We start from the raw sequence: 14,062 nt of genomic DNA on the forward strand, positions 1-14,062 counted from the left end.
ATCCCACAACTGGGAGGTAAAGGGAAGGAGGGCATTCTTCCCATTATAGTGATGCCTACCATCCATCCGTTACTGAAGGAAAAAATAAATTAAGAATCTTGTTAGACTGTTAGGTTCTGATTCATTAATAGTGGCTATACTATGTGTTTGGCTGTTAACTGAGAGAAAATGAAGGTCCATGAGAGAGCTGTGTATCGGCTGCCAATGACTGAGTACAAAATGGGTGTCATGTCTGCAGACAGGCAGATTCTTTTCAGGCAGAAGTGAAATTCACTCACCAGATGCACCATAAGGATAATGAAAGTGGATCTAGACACATGTCTACCAGGCAGTGAACTGACACCATCGATCCATTTGGTGAGAGTCATGAACAAGCCTTCAAATTGCAGGGCTGTTTTGTTACCGACCAAATCAAATCACTGATAGAGCACTTACAATGCCTATTCTCTGTTTGCAGTCGTACAATGACTCATCTGGGTCACCAGGATTAGTAACGTAACAAGTCCTTGTGTAGTTATGAGCTCAGGGTCCTCAATCTAAAATAAACGATGTGGGTTTTAAAGGTATTTTTTAATATCTGTAAAATAATGCTTTAGTAACTCAGACTGATTCCTCAGTATTGCAAATTAATGCTGACATCCTGGACAGAAAGACTGAATATCTGCCTTCCTTATCATAGTTATTTCTAAGAGTCTAAACCATGATATTAGGATTGTGCCATGTGGAAGACATGATATCCCAGAGCCATAATGACTCTTTTTATATGAAATGAAGTATGTTTCAAACTTTGTTTGTGTATCAGCTCAAATCTGTCCTAGAACTTGACATGGAATGCATACTGAACAGTAAGATTTCTTCAGTAGTATATAGTTATGGTATCTATTCAACAACCTCCCAGTAGGTCTAAACAGAAATTCTTAATCCATTCTTTAGAGTTTGGAACAGAGTTTTTTTATGGACTGTATTTGTTGATGAATTAAAGTTGTCGTGTTCATCTGCTGAACTCAGAAACTGATCAGTTTTTAAATAGGTATTTGGACAGTAGATGGCCTAGGAGATGTTGAAGTTGTTAGAGTGCTTAAAGAAAAGTTGTTGGTTATTCAGTGAAATGAATCAATACTCTGCCAAATCTGTAATGAATCAACACCTCAGCATGAGGTTAGGAGTATCCATATTCTACAAACCCCGTGGTGTGTTGTCTTTTGGAGTAGGCATAAAACCCGTGAATAAACTGACTATTAGTCATTGAAGAGCCCCAGGGAACTTTAAGCTTAGAGATCTTGTAACAGATGGTCTGGGCAGAATTCTAACTAACTCATGTCTGATATTCATCTGCTGGTGTAAATCAGCACTGCTGCCCTGGGTTTGGTAATGCAGTAGGGATTTGTATCAAAAAGCTCCCTGGCCCTGCTTGCCTAACCCATCCCCTGTTCTTTTAGCTGAATATGCTATTCCTTTTCCCCTCCTCTACTGCAAACAGAAAGCAGACTGATTCCCAGCTAATGGGAATCAGTCAGTGTATCTTCTGAAGGTCTCCTTATTACCTGTGGTTGAGTTATCTCCCAGGTATTCTACACATTTCAAGAATTTTGGTTGTTGAGAAGCTCAACATGGCCCAGCCCATGTGCTCACAGCCCAGAAACCCAACCATATTCTGGGCTGCATCAAAAGGAGCAGGTCCAGCACGTCAAGGGAGGTGATTTTCCCCTTCTATTCCACGCTTATGACACCCCAGAGTACTGCGTTCAGCTCTGGAGCTCCGCATAGAAGAAGGATGTGAACGTACTTGAGCAAATCCAGAGGAGGGCCACAGAGATGATCAGAGGGCTTGAGCACCTCTCCTGTGAAGAAACAGGGAACTGGGGTTGTTCACCCCAGAGAAGAGAAGGCTCCAGGGAGACCTTAGAGCAGCTTCCAGTACCTAAAAGGGACCTACAAGAAATCTGGAAAGGGACTTTTTACAAGGGCATGTAGTGACAGGACAAGGCATAATGGCTTTAAACTGAAAGGGAGTAGGTGAGACATTAGGAAGAAACTGTATTGTGAGGGTGGTGAGGCCCTAGCACAGGTTGCCCAGAGAAGCTGCGGCTGCCCTGTCCCTGGCAGTGTTCAAAGTAAGGTTGGACAGGCTTGGAGCACCCTGGTCTAGTGGAAGGTGTCCCTGATTATGGCAGGGGGTTTGGAATTAGATGATCTTTAAGGTCTTTTCCAACCCAAATCCTTCTATGATTCTATGAACTTCCATGGGTAAAAAAGTGATACAAAAGCATAATCACCTGACCTTAAAGCAAGCTGTTTTTCTTTATACGCCAGTAGGGAAATGGAGGGCTGAAGTAAATGTCAAGTTCTACTAAATCACACTGTTAGCATTTTAACCTGGTGTATATAATTCAGCAAATTGCAGAGCAGTGCATAGTCAGGCTTCAAATCTCGCCCGCTGCTACTGAAAAATTGTCACTCATAAGAAACTACCTAACTGCTAGTTACTGTGCCAGAGTATCTAAAATGCACAATTAATTATGGGGTAATAATTATAGTATCTCAGATACCTTTGCTGATAACTGAGCTTGACTTTTCAATAGCTGGTACTTCTCCAGTGTCATGATATCCAGCTAGACTACTGTGAACCCTCTGAAGATAAAGCAACCTGCATGCAATTTGGTTCTAAGCCACCACTTAGCATTAAATTGTAGCCTTCTGAGGCTTAGGCATAGTGTGGTGTCATCTGGCATCTCCTGCCATTGCAGAAGTCTCTCTAGAGTCTTCACAATACTTCCCAAGAGAATAAGTAGTTTAGAGGCATTACCTACAACCTAGCTTAGACCTGCTTCACTGCACTAAGGGATCTGCCCCTTTCACAAATACATAAGAATTATAGGTATTATGTAGGCTTATTCTACAGCCGCTTCTTCTTTTCTCTCTGGTTTATGGTGCATTTTGTCCTTTTTTTCTTCTTGCTTCAGATAAATAATACTGAGCTTCTGTCTTAACATTTTCCAAATGAATCCCGACTGAAATGCAAGCATTCAGTGCAATCAGTTGATTGTTTTAATACATTATCATTCCTTATTTTTGAGTACCTTTGATAAAACTTACAGAATCGGTAGCCTGGAGAGGAGTGAGGAGTCATGTCATCTCTAGATCAAGTTTGTTACATGGAATTGGCAAGGCAATGCCTTTTTCATGAGTGCTTCATGACATGGACCTTTCAATAGACTGGATGTGCCTAAAGCAGATAATTGGCAACCTTTCATTTACCCTTAGTTTTACTTCTTTTTGTTGTAAAAGGAAGAGGAGGAGGTTGAAGGTGATGAAAATTAATTATCCTTTGGGTTTAAGGAGGCCACTGAAGATTGTGAGAGAGGCTTCCTAGAACCAGGTTACTCATGAAACTCAGATGCAACAGTAATGTTCAGGAGCCAGAAGTCCCACTTTTTTTTGTGGGCCTTTCCTTATTTTTGGGTTTTTATTCCCACATGGGGTGCCAGAACCACCCTTTGGCAGCCGAGGGTGCTCAAATTTTCATCTGCCACACAGTTCACAGCAATGATTAGCCTCTCAAATGTGGAGCTCACACCTCCCACTTGGCCCCTACTAACTGCTTCCCATGCCACCCCTAACCAGCACAGCCCCTTGTCTTTTTCTTTTTGGTCTGGCACCACAGCACATGCATTATCTTGTTCCTCCAGTGGAACCATGTGGAGCCTGCTTTGAGGAAGAATATTGGCAGCAGAAGGAAGGGAGGGTACTACCTATTGTTGCTTTATCACACTAGTTTTTATACTAATTATTGTAAAATGCTGTGCATCAGAGGAGCTGTATCAGTAGCATAAAAGTTGTTAATACCATTCTTCATGAGTGGCACTGTTCTGTGAGGGACAGTGGATCTTCCAGAGGCGAGATGGAGTTCACCCGAGAAGACTCAATGTTAAATAACTTTCACAGTGTTATTATTTTTGTTACTGTAGTGCGTGGAAGTTGTAGTAACAGAACAGCCCCCCGCTGTGTTAGGGACCTTGCAAACAGAGTACAAAAAGACACTGTTTTTCCCAGAGAGTTTAAAACTAATTAGCCTTCTCCATTCCGGACATGGGCTCTGTACCTACAGCAAAGAAAAATCTTGTTTGCTTATTTATTAAATTTAGAATAGACAGCTCAGTTTATTTTTCCATTAAAAAGATGATGCCAAACTGAGTGCTAACATACATGAACTACAACCCCTCTGGTTTAATAGGGGAGGAAGGAGGTAAATGCTTGTGATTAATTTGGCTCATCCTGGTTGAAAAACAATAGAGATTTGTCTTAGCTGGTCTTAAGTAGAGTGGATACTTTAAACACAAGCAAGCTACCTCTCAGGCTGTGGATGATATATTATGTAGAATATGGTATGAAAAATTAGCCAGCACATTTACCAGACCCTCTAGGAAGCCCTGTGATTAAATTTAACGTAGCTGACCCTGTTGTCCTACATCTAATGAGCCAGAATTGATAGAAATGTCCTTGATCCAGCTGGTGGTTTTTAGTGTCAGATTCTAGTGTTACATAGTTTATCCACCTTAACCCCACCAGTGATGCAATTGCTTAATGCACTGACCTGTCACCTTTCAAATGGTATTTTTGTTCTGCTTGGTGTAAAGTGAAATTAGACTCAGCTGCTTGCATAGGCAACGATATGTGGCTTTAGCCTAAAAAAGCAAAGTCTGGGTTTTGCTCTGAGACCTGTACTCATGCAAAGGTGAGGGCTGCCCACTACCCAGTACAATAAATTTTGCTTCATAAGTGGTGGGAAGCATCTTGAGGACAGCTTCTGCAGGAGCTGCCTGTGGCAAGGTGGTCAGTTCAGTTGAGCCAGATTTTCTATCTTTTCCTTTAGGTGATGGTCTTCATAGGGTGGACACTGCAGGCAGAACAGTACAATACTGCAGAGCAGTATTTTAAAGATGTTTAGATGTCCAATTTAATTTTGAGATGTAGAAATGGCTCTGACCCTGCAGTTTTGAAGTCACTGCTACTTAATCATTGACAGTGTCTATACAATCAAACCTCTGCAGCAGAAGACTTTGAGTGTTACTACCAGTGTGCTACCTACTCTCCATTGAGTCAAAATAGCAACTTCTGGAGCTGGTTTGCTGGTCCTACAATTTTTGTGTGCTAGTTATTGCAGGAATTGTTCTGTATAAAGGCACAGGTGTTCATGGAGGAATTAAGTCTGTTTGGTTTTGGGAATGGCAAATATTTTGACCGATACCATGTTTTAAGAAGGTTTTAGTTTTCAGAGAGTCTCGGGGTCTGCTAGCTTCATTTTTCTAGTATTTATTTTTCAATTGGGATGGTGATTGAAATCCAGGAGTGGCTTTTTGTTCTTGCTGTTGTTTCCTCGGCTTGTTCATTTGCTGTTTGGCAGTCACAGTAGTGCACATCTCCCCAGCAGCTTTCTTGAACTCTGGGTTTAGAAAAAGCTGAAAGGCCTTGGTCCAGCATAACACCTGATTGATTGTGTTCTGTTAAGCAAGTGTGTTTTCTGTCTGAAGATAGAGAGGTTGTTCTTATACTCCAAGTTAGAGTCTAGAACGTTTAAGTAGGAGCATAAGCCCCTCAAAACACTGCGGTAGGGTTTCTGTTCTCATCCATAAATGGTAAAGGACCTGAGAAAACCTCCCTAATTCGGCATAAGGACCCTCTTTGAGTTCATCCATGTCTGGAGCTGAGGCAAATGAAAGGGTTATTTTTCTTGCTAGGCAGCATTTCAGTGGTGATACTGTAACTGTCAGACTGAAGGAGATGATGGAAGGAGGGGCACTGAAAGTAAATGTCAAAGGGATAAAATATGGATAGGAGTAATTTAATTTTCCTTCTTTGTTGGGTCTTTTCATTTCATCTCGAAAGTGAATGCAAGCTCAGCTCCCAGATCTTCGCAAAATCATCCAGACATAATATAATTTGAGAAAATAAGTGGTCCACATTTTCTTGATGTGACGACATATGGATATTAGCATTTTTTCATTTCTCTGATCGATATACATAAAACATGCAGCAGGAAAACAAGTCATGCAATAAGACTCAGATTATTTTTTAATATTGTCAAGATTTTATCAGTCATCAAATGAGATAAAGGAAGGAGAAGTCAGTTTGAAATTGCATTGGACAGCAGCAAAACAGACTCTCTTCTCTTCTCTATTTGTGTCATCTTTTGGATTTCTTTTGTGAAGAGCTAACATTTTAGTAAGCACGGGGAATGGAAAAAGAGCAAGACTCTGCCTTGCTTCTCTGCAGTCCCTTTGCAAGAGCTACTCCTTTAATTTCCCAAAGGTTACCAGCACACTAACATCTTTTTTATTTTAATTTGAATTATGAAGAGTAGGAGCCAAGGGATCTTGCCCAAAGATCCTTCTTCCCCGCTCCGAACAGGAAATTCTTCGCAATTAAGAATGTCTAATTGAAAAGCCTTTATGGTTTTTGTGCTGGCTTTTTTGTTGGTTTTTTTCCCTCTTCCTAACTCACTTCATACGTTAGTTTCTCTGACATGGCCACAAAGGATAAAATTTACTGTGTAATTGGATCATGACAGATGAAAAAAGATAATGGTCTGTATTAAGTTATTACTTTGCAAAGTTCCCAAGCATTTGTTCACCTGAAATGGGTCAAGTGTGGCAAAAGAATTAAGGGAATATAATTTGACTTTTCTGTAAGGAAAACATCAGAACACTCTCCTGCCTTCCAGCAAACAGCACAAATAACAAACAGAGGCAAAAAACGCTGATACAATTAAGGAGATAGATACAATACATGTATCTCAAACTTGTAGTTAGGGCTGACTTAAACAGAATTTAATATACCAGACACATTGCATTGCAAGTGGATTCTCATTTCACCAAAACACTAACAGATGTTTAATCAATAAGATGGACCATAAAGGGCAACACAATTAGTAGGTCCAAGAAATGTTCTTGTGTGATGTTAGAAAGCTGTAATTATGGACCAGATCTCATAAGTGTTTTGCACAGATGACACATAATACCAATATTCTAGCTTGCAGGAAAGACTGCATGGCACTTTTAATATGATTACAGGCACAGAGAGATAACAACCCCGATCTTACAGAATGCATTTAAACAAATATCAAAATTGTCACTGAATTAAAAAGAAAGAACAAAAAAAAAAAAAAAAAAGGCAAAAACCAGCTCCTTGGACCCAGTTCTTTTGCCATGTTTAGCTCAGACAGGCACACACAACTCCCCCATCTTCCCCATCATGCCTCCCCTTATACCTTAAAGCAGAAGACTCGGAACTGCACTATCCTTCTCACCATTATCATGGGTGGCCTTGTACAGCTGCTGTGAGCAGTGGCTCTGCCAGCATGAGATGGGACAGGAGGCCTCAGCGGGAAAGGGAGTATCCAAAGCAGATGAGAGCCTCCTGTGGGTGCTCTAAATTACCTTTGAGGAGACAAGACTTCTAGGTCACACTGTTTTTCCATCACGTAATAATTAGGCTTCCAGCTGATCAACAGCACATCATAGTCCCTATTATCATATTATCTTTTACTTAGCTCTTGTGGTAGAAGGGAGAGGTTTCCTGCACTTGGAGTAGCTAAATAAAATGAAAGTCCTAGTTGTGAATCCTGCTCTTGAGTCTCTCCAGCAGAGAGAAGCCATTACTTAGACAAGTGTTCTCCCATCTGCACCACATTTGGAAACTTAACACTCCTAAATTACTGGGATTTCAAAAAATGTTGCCTTTGTGCATGATTTTGAACTTCCATATTTAATGGTTTAAAGGGATCAATACAGCAGTGTTCAGCAATCTGGAATTGCTATACTTAACCTGTAATTACAGCTCTTTACTGAAACTTATAGCTAGGCTGAAACCCTTCAAATCTTAAATTAATCAGACTCAACATAACACCCCTGCCTATAAATTCCAGAAAGGTAGGTTTATTTCAATATAGTGAATCACAGAGGCTTTGGCAACAATCTGAAGAGTGTATTTTGTCCATGGGAAAGGGAAGGAAGAAATAAGGTTGAATGGATCACGCAGAGGGAAGAAAAATCCCCTTTAAAGGCATGTTCTACAGCATAATTAATAAATAGTCAACTGATTGCCTGGTGCAGTGATAGGCTTCATTGTAGCTAATGAAGCTTCATCAATGTATGCCAGCTGCGAATATGACCGATAATTCTTCATGTAAGATTTATAAATAGCACAGAGGAAATACATTGTCAGAAAATATGAACAGTAGCCCTATTAATGCATACTTTTAATTTAGTTATTCCCAAAAAGCATACATCTCATTGCCATGGGCCTGACATAGTGCAAGTCATTTTACCCTGTGATGGATCCTCTAGGTGCATCCCATAATGAGTGTCCTGTTAAGTGCAGTCACAGGCTAACCCATGCATACACATGAGCCATGCCAATGGCCAGCAGGGCCAAAGCCCCAGTGATAACAGCATCTGAACCTAATGAGCCCCTGCTCAGCCCCACTGACTTCACTCTGGATTGCACCCATCTGCCAGTCAGTAGAGACCCCCACTACTCCGTGGGGTGAGGACCTTCATCCTGACCACCTGCCAGCACGGCACCTAAAAGAAAGGAGATATTGGTCCTCAAGGGGGTGTCACAGCTTCTTACCATAAATCTACAGCTGGCACAGGAACGGGTGTGAGGAAGACTGTGAGGATAATGGGGGGGGGGAATAGAGTGCCTGTCTTAGCAGAGGAGACTGGGGAAAAGTTGGCTTGTTTAGCCTGTCAAAATGAAAGCTGAGATGGGGTCTGATTGCTATCTATAAATACATCGGGATGATAAACACCAAGGAAGGAGGGTGATTTAAGCCAAAGGACGATGCTGGCTCAGGAACAAATGAGTCTAAACAGGCAATGAATAAATTAGGAGAGGAAGGATTCTGAGCACCAGAAGAGGGAGGCTCTGGAGCGTCCAGAGGGGACTAGTGGGAGCTTAACTCCTTCTGACACAGCATGTTGACAAGGGCATGTGCCAGCTGTGAGCTGGACTTGGTAAGGCAAATACTCACTTCCCATTCTCTGTCTGTCCCTTCTTAGCTGTCAAACAGGTGGATGGATCTGTCCCTAGATTCAGCCACTCCCCCTACTCAGAGACCTGTTCTGTGCACTTCTCTAGGTAGCATATGTTTTCTTTCATCACAAATGTCAGCAGTCTTCAGGTGTGAGGCACTCTTGGCTTTGGTAGGAACTGTGCTGTCTTCCAGAAGTCAGAAATTTAACTTACTCTGTGTATGAATATACATATAATTTTAAATAGGATGCCATTTTAAACGGTATCAAGTTTCATTAAATAGAAGTAAAAAAGCAGTTAAAATGTCAGAAGTTTGAAAAAACGATGAAGAATTTAATTTAATTCTGATACTGATTTATTTTCATAAAAGCCTTTTTGGAAGCACTCAGACTGAATTTAAAAATATATTTTTATTATTTTTGATTGTTTGTTTAATGACCTTTTTTTTTTCCTGGTCAGTATATAAAAACATAATTTATTGTAACTAACTCATGCGAACAGCTTTAAATGCAATTTCTGTGAATGGGAGCTCCTTCTAGTATTTCAGATGGCATGTGCTACTAAGCCACAATAGCTGGGATATTTTTTTACCTCCATTTTCCTGTCACTACAGTCCCTAATGAAGAGTCCCTCTCCAGCATCCTTATAAATACTGGAAGGCTGCTATGAGGTCTCCACGCAGCCTTCTCTTCTCCAGGCTGAACAGCCCCAACTTCCTCAGCCTGTCTTCATACAGGAGGTGCTCCAGTCCCCTGATCATCCTCGTGGCCTCCTCTGGACTTGTTCCAACAGTTCCATGTCCTTTTTATGTTGAGGACACCAGAACTGCACACAATGCTCCAGGTGAGGTCTCACGAGAGCAGAGCAGAGGGGCAGGATCACCTCCATGACCTGCTGGTCACGCTCCTTTTGATGCAGCCCAGGATACGGTTGCTTTCTGGGCTGCGAGCGCACACTGAAGCCGGCTCATACTTAGACAGGGATGTTGTGTCTAGTCAGTTGCCTAAGATCAGCAACTCCATACCATTTTGTACATTGCGAGTCTTAGGACATGAAGGCGCTGCACAGTGTTGTACAGTAGAAAGACATTTGAGCTAGCTTTAGTTATCTTGGGTACTGAAGCAGAATAGCCACATTAGCATGATACAAAAGTAGAGTAAATTAGCCCTGGAAATGTTGCACCCATTACTGTCACTACCACTTACAATAATTAATGTTATTCATCTCTAGGCAGCAGATTAAAACTGAACTAACCCATTAGTAACTGAATGTCATTGCAACTGGAGGGTTGTTGGATTGCCTGTGTGAAGGTGGTGATTTCATTTCAGTTCCTATTGGCAAGTGGCCATGTTCTTCAAATGAATAATGAATGAATATACAACAAGCAAAATCTTGGCTCCCTGGAGCTCTCTATTAACTAAAATGGGGTAGGACGCAAACTCATCCGTATCAATTATTGAAAACTTTATCATGATACCAGATATTTCTGAGTTTGAATACAGAAAGGACTTGAGGGTTGAATGGATCATGGAGACTGAGGTGCCCCTTTGGAAAACAAAGGTCTTCACATACCCATTTATAAGTGTCTTAGCAGCTGAATGAATGTGTGCTCTGTTGCTGCTTGTTTGTACTGGTTTCTGTTTGTTTATTAAATAATCAGTTTCAATGAAACATACCCCATGAAGAACTAGTCTTGACAGAAATCACCCCTCAGTCGCAGCACGTGGAGTACTATAGTTAGATAGTTTTATGCATTTCAGTGTAAGCACACACTAATCCAGTCTTTAACACTGTCCCCAAAAATATACCAAAGCTTATGTTTTAGAGACTCACTAGTCACAAATTGCTAAGCATGGCTAGCAAAGAAAACCTCAGCCATATTCAATACTATAAATAGCTACTGCAATTAGACAATAGTTAAGTCTTTTTAGCTGATTTACTTCATCTGTCTCTAGGGCAGTTTTCCAGACCTGACCGTTTTTGTCCTTATACTTAGTTCTTATTTAACATATCCATAGGCAAGCTGACATGCTTTGACCCCCCTGAACGTGGTTGCTTCTTGCTTGCACTTTAATGAATGAGAAACAAGCAAGAGCTGAACTCCTTCTTGAAGGAAGAAAATAAGACTCATGCAGTGTAATAAAGAGAACTATGAAGAAGTTCTGTATGAAGTGTAACTCACTGCATTGATTCCTAGGTTATTTGCCACTGTTGAGTTGGGGTTTTAGTTTCTTGAGGACTTTTGTTGTTTTGTTTTCCTTTTTTTTCTCTTTTTGTTTAATGTGACTATTTCTGCACAGTGTACAAGACTAAAAATGGGCCACAATTTTAACACTAATGTGAGCTAACAACATGTAGCTGTCTGCAGAAAGGTGACTATTTGGGGGGGGGGGGGGGGGTGTTGCTAGACAGAGTAGATAAGATGATAAATCAACCTTGTGGGCCTGGCAGAGCGGTGCTGAAGATGAAAGAATGACCTCTCTGAGCTACCTATAGTATAATTATCATCATTTGTATGAATGTGGAGCAGGAATCAGTTCCTTTGCATCGCACTTGCTGGGTGCCTGGCATGCCACTCCTCTGGGAGAAGATAAACACATGGAAGAAAGTCTACTTCTCATTTACTTTCCAGCCATGGCACCTGATTGCTCCATGCTCTCTTTTTTGACCTCCTCAGCATACAGTCATGTCCTATTAGACTCTTAGGCTGTCATGTAAGCCGAGCAAGATACACTCAGATGTGGAATTTGAGGGAAAATCAATAACACACTGATTAGTGCACATGCTTCTCAAATGCTCAAATTTCCAAGCTGAAGTCCATGAGTTCTCAGAGACAGGATGAAAGTATAAATAATTATGAAACTCCTACTGCTTCTCAGAAGCTTATCTCTGCATTTTGCCTACAGTATTAATAGAGACACAGCCTTCTAATTGCATTATATACATGATGCTACATTTGAGTCTTGGTAAAGCACATTAATCAGCCATGTCTACAAATCATGACTGTGGCTTTTTTAGCTAACTGTGGATCTCAGTCATTTAAAATGTAACCCCTGTGTGGTTTGCAGTATTACCCATGCTCATATTCAAGCAAGATGTTCATGCTGCATGCTGCAATATGTAGACTCAGTAATGCTTTCAATATGTGAGGTGCTAATCCACTAAGATGCTCCTGATAATAATTTTTTTCTATGCTTTATTTGTTCTTACTGAATGACTGAAACCCCTGGACTGGGACGTTGGAATATTTGCTTCTGCCTTTCACAATCCTCTTTAGCTCCAGGAGCTCACCCATAGAATGAAGCTTTAGATCAGAGTTTTAGACCCTGAGAAAGAAAGATTTAGCTGTATCAGTGAAGGCGAGCACCATAGGTTTGTCCAGAAGGCTGCTCAAGAGGCAAGAAGTCTTCAGGGACAAATGGCAGGGCACATTATGGTGACAAAGCTGCACGTGTCTATTTCCCACCAGAGGAAGATGGCGTTAAACTCTTTTTGGGATCTCTTTTGTGGAGACTGCCTGAACATAACGGGCTTGTCTCCCATGTGTCCTGCATTCATCATCTCTGCACAGGTCCTAAGAGCCTTCAACACAGCTCCAGCTGGTAGCCAGTGGCTTTGACTATGCCAGTAAGAATATATTAGATTGCTACAGGGGAGATTAGAGTAGAAAGGTATTACTTTTTCTCCCTGTGTTGCAAGGAAAGGATATGTTTCACAGCCTGTGCCAATTGGAGGCAAACTCTCCTGAGACTGCATTCTGTAAAGGAGTTCATTTACAGCAAAATAGTTACCCAGCAGTCAGACCCCCGACTCAGTCGCCATGCTCTTAGCAGTGCCTATTCAGTGCAGCAAGTTCAGTAAGCTGTAGAAAAAACCCACTGGAGAGACATGGGTACTGTATGACTAACTGAAGCTCTGTCAAAGAGAGAAAAGAAGTTTTCTGTCCTTAATGCGGCAGTAAATCCCATATTATACAAAGTGCAGGAGCAATAGAAGTGGAATGGCACCTCACACCTCAACACAAGGTGGTGGCATGACCTAGTGGGTAGGGAAGCTCTTGGTAATCCTTTCTGCTGTTTTCTTCCCTACAGACACCAAAATGCCTCTGAATTCACAAAGTCCTTGTTGGGATTTTCTTTTTCAGTTGTTCCTTTTGACAAGACACAGCTGGCACTTCTATTCAGCATCCATCAGTAAACTGGTTGCAATGCCTTACTGCAGTGTTTTTGTCTCCATTGTTGCACTGCTTTCTGTTGTGCTGGCTGTAAATGAATCGATTTGTGCAATTATCACTGGAGCTGTGAAGTGCCTAACAACAGGCAAAACAGGAGCCTGTGCGCTGTGGCAACTAGATGCACAAAATGATGCAACCAGGTTGGGGGGTGTCATGTCATGCAGCATCTGACGTTTTCATGAGCAGAAGTAGAATACACTCATTGCAGGTATTTGGAGGTATTATAGCAGTAAAGCTCTCAGCCATCAAATTCAGTAAGTATACGAAAGGTACCACTCATAATAAGTTTAACAAAGATTTCTGTTGTGTGCCGTTTGGCTTCAGTGTGAAGTATGTGCATGAGAATCAGTAGAACTGGTGTTTGAAGTAGTCATTGGCTAATATAAAAACCTTACATAAAACTAAGACCGACCAAGCACTATTTTACCCAAATAAATGGAAGTTGTTCAGTCTGCCTTCAAAGGAAAAAATGGCAATCTGAGCACTTTGCTGGCACAAGGGAAACCATGTGAGAAGGCACACAGGGATAGTGCAATTTGACAACAAGTAGGCTTGCATTTGAAGCCTGTGATAGCTGGAAATTAAAAGGGGCCACAAGCTAGACTCAGGTTGTACACAAATGCAACTAAGAGCATGTTGCAGAGATCCAAGCCTCCAAAACACATGCAGAAAATGCAGGGCCACAGTTCAAAGTCATTGACCTCAACTGTTTGGTGTTGTCCAGCTTAATGAGGCTTTTTTTCCTAGCCCAGGTGGTTTTATTTCATGAATAGTAGGTATTGTGCTGGGAAA

General features: G+C 41.3%; 1 long non-coding RNA gene across 1 annotated transcript in view; it reads left to right on the top strand.

Annotated features, from left to right (window-relative positions):
- The first annotated feature begins 59 nt into the window (after positions 1 to 59).
- The window catches only part of LOC133280924 (uncharacterized), a 37,531-nt gene continuing 23,528 nt past the window's right edge, over positions 60 to 14,062 (top strand). Inside the window, exon 1 of the long non-coding RNA XR_009747309.1 lies at positions 60 to 357. This is a non-coding gene — a long non-coding RNA (uncharacterized LOC133280924). The remainder of the gene's footprint in view (positions 358 to 14,062) is intronic.

Source organism: Pezoporus flaviventris, unplaced genomic scaffold, assembly GCF_033815535.1.
Source record: "Pezoporus flaviventris isolate CSIRO_AGI_PZ_B2104156 unplaced genomic scaffold, CSIRO_AGI_Pfla_v1 ptg000092l, whole genome shotgun sequence".
Lineage (NCBI taxonomy): Eukaryota > Metazoa > Chordata > Aves > Psittaciformes > Psittacidae > Pezoporus > Pezoporus flaviventris.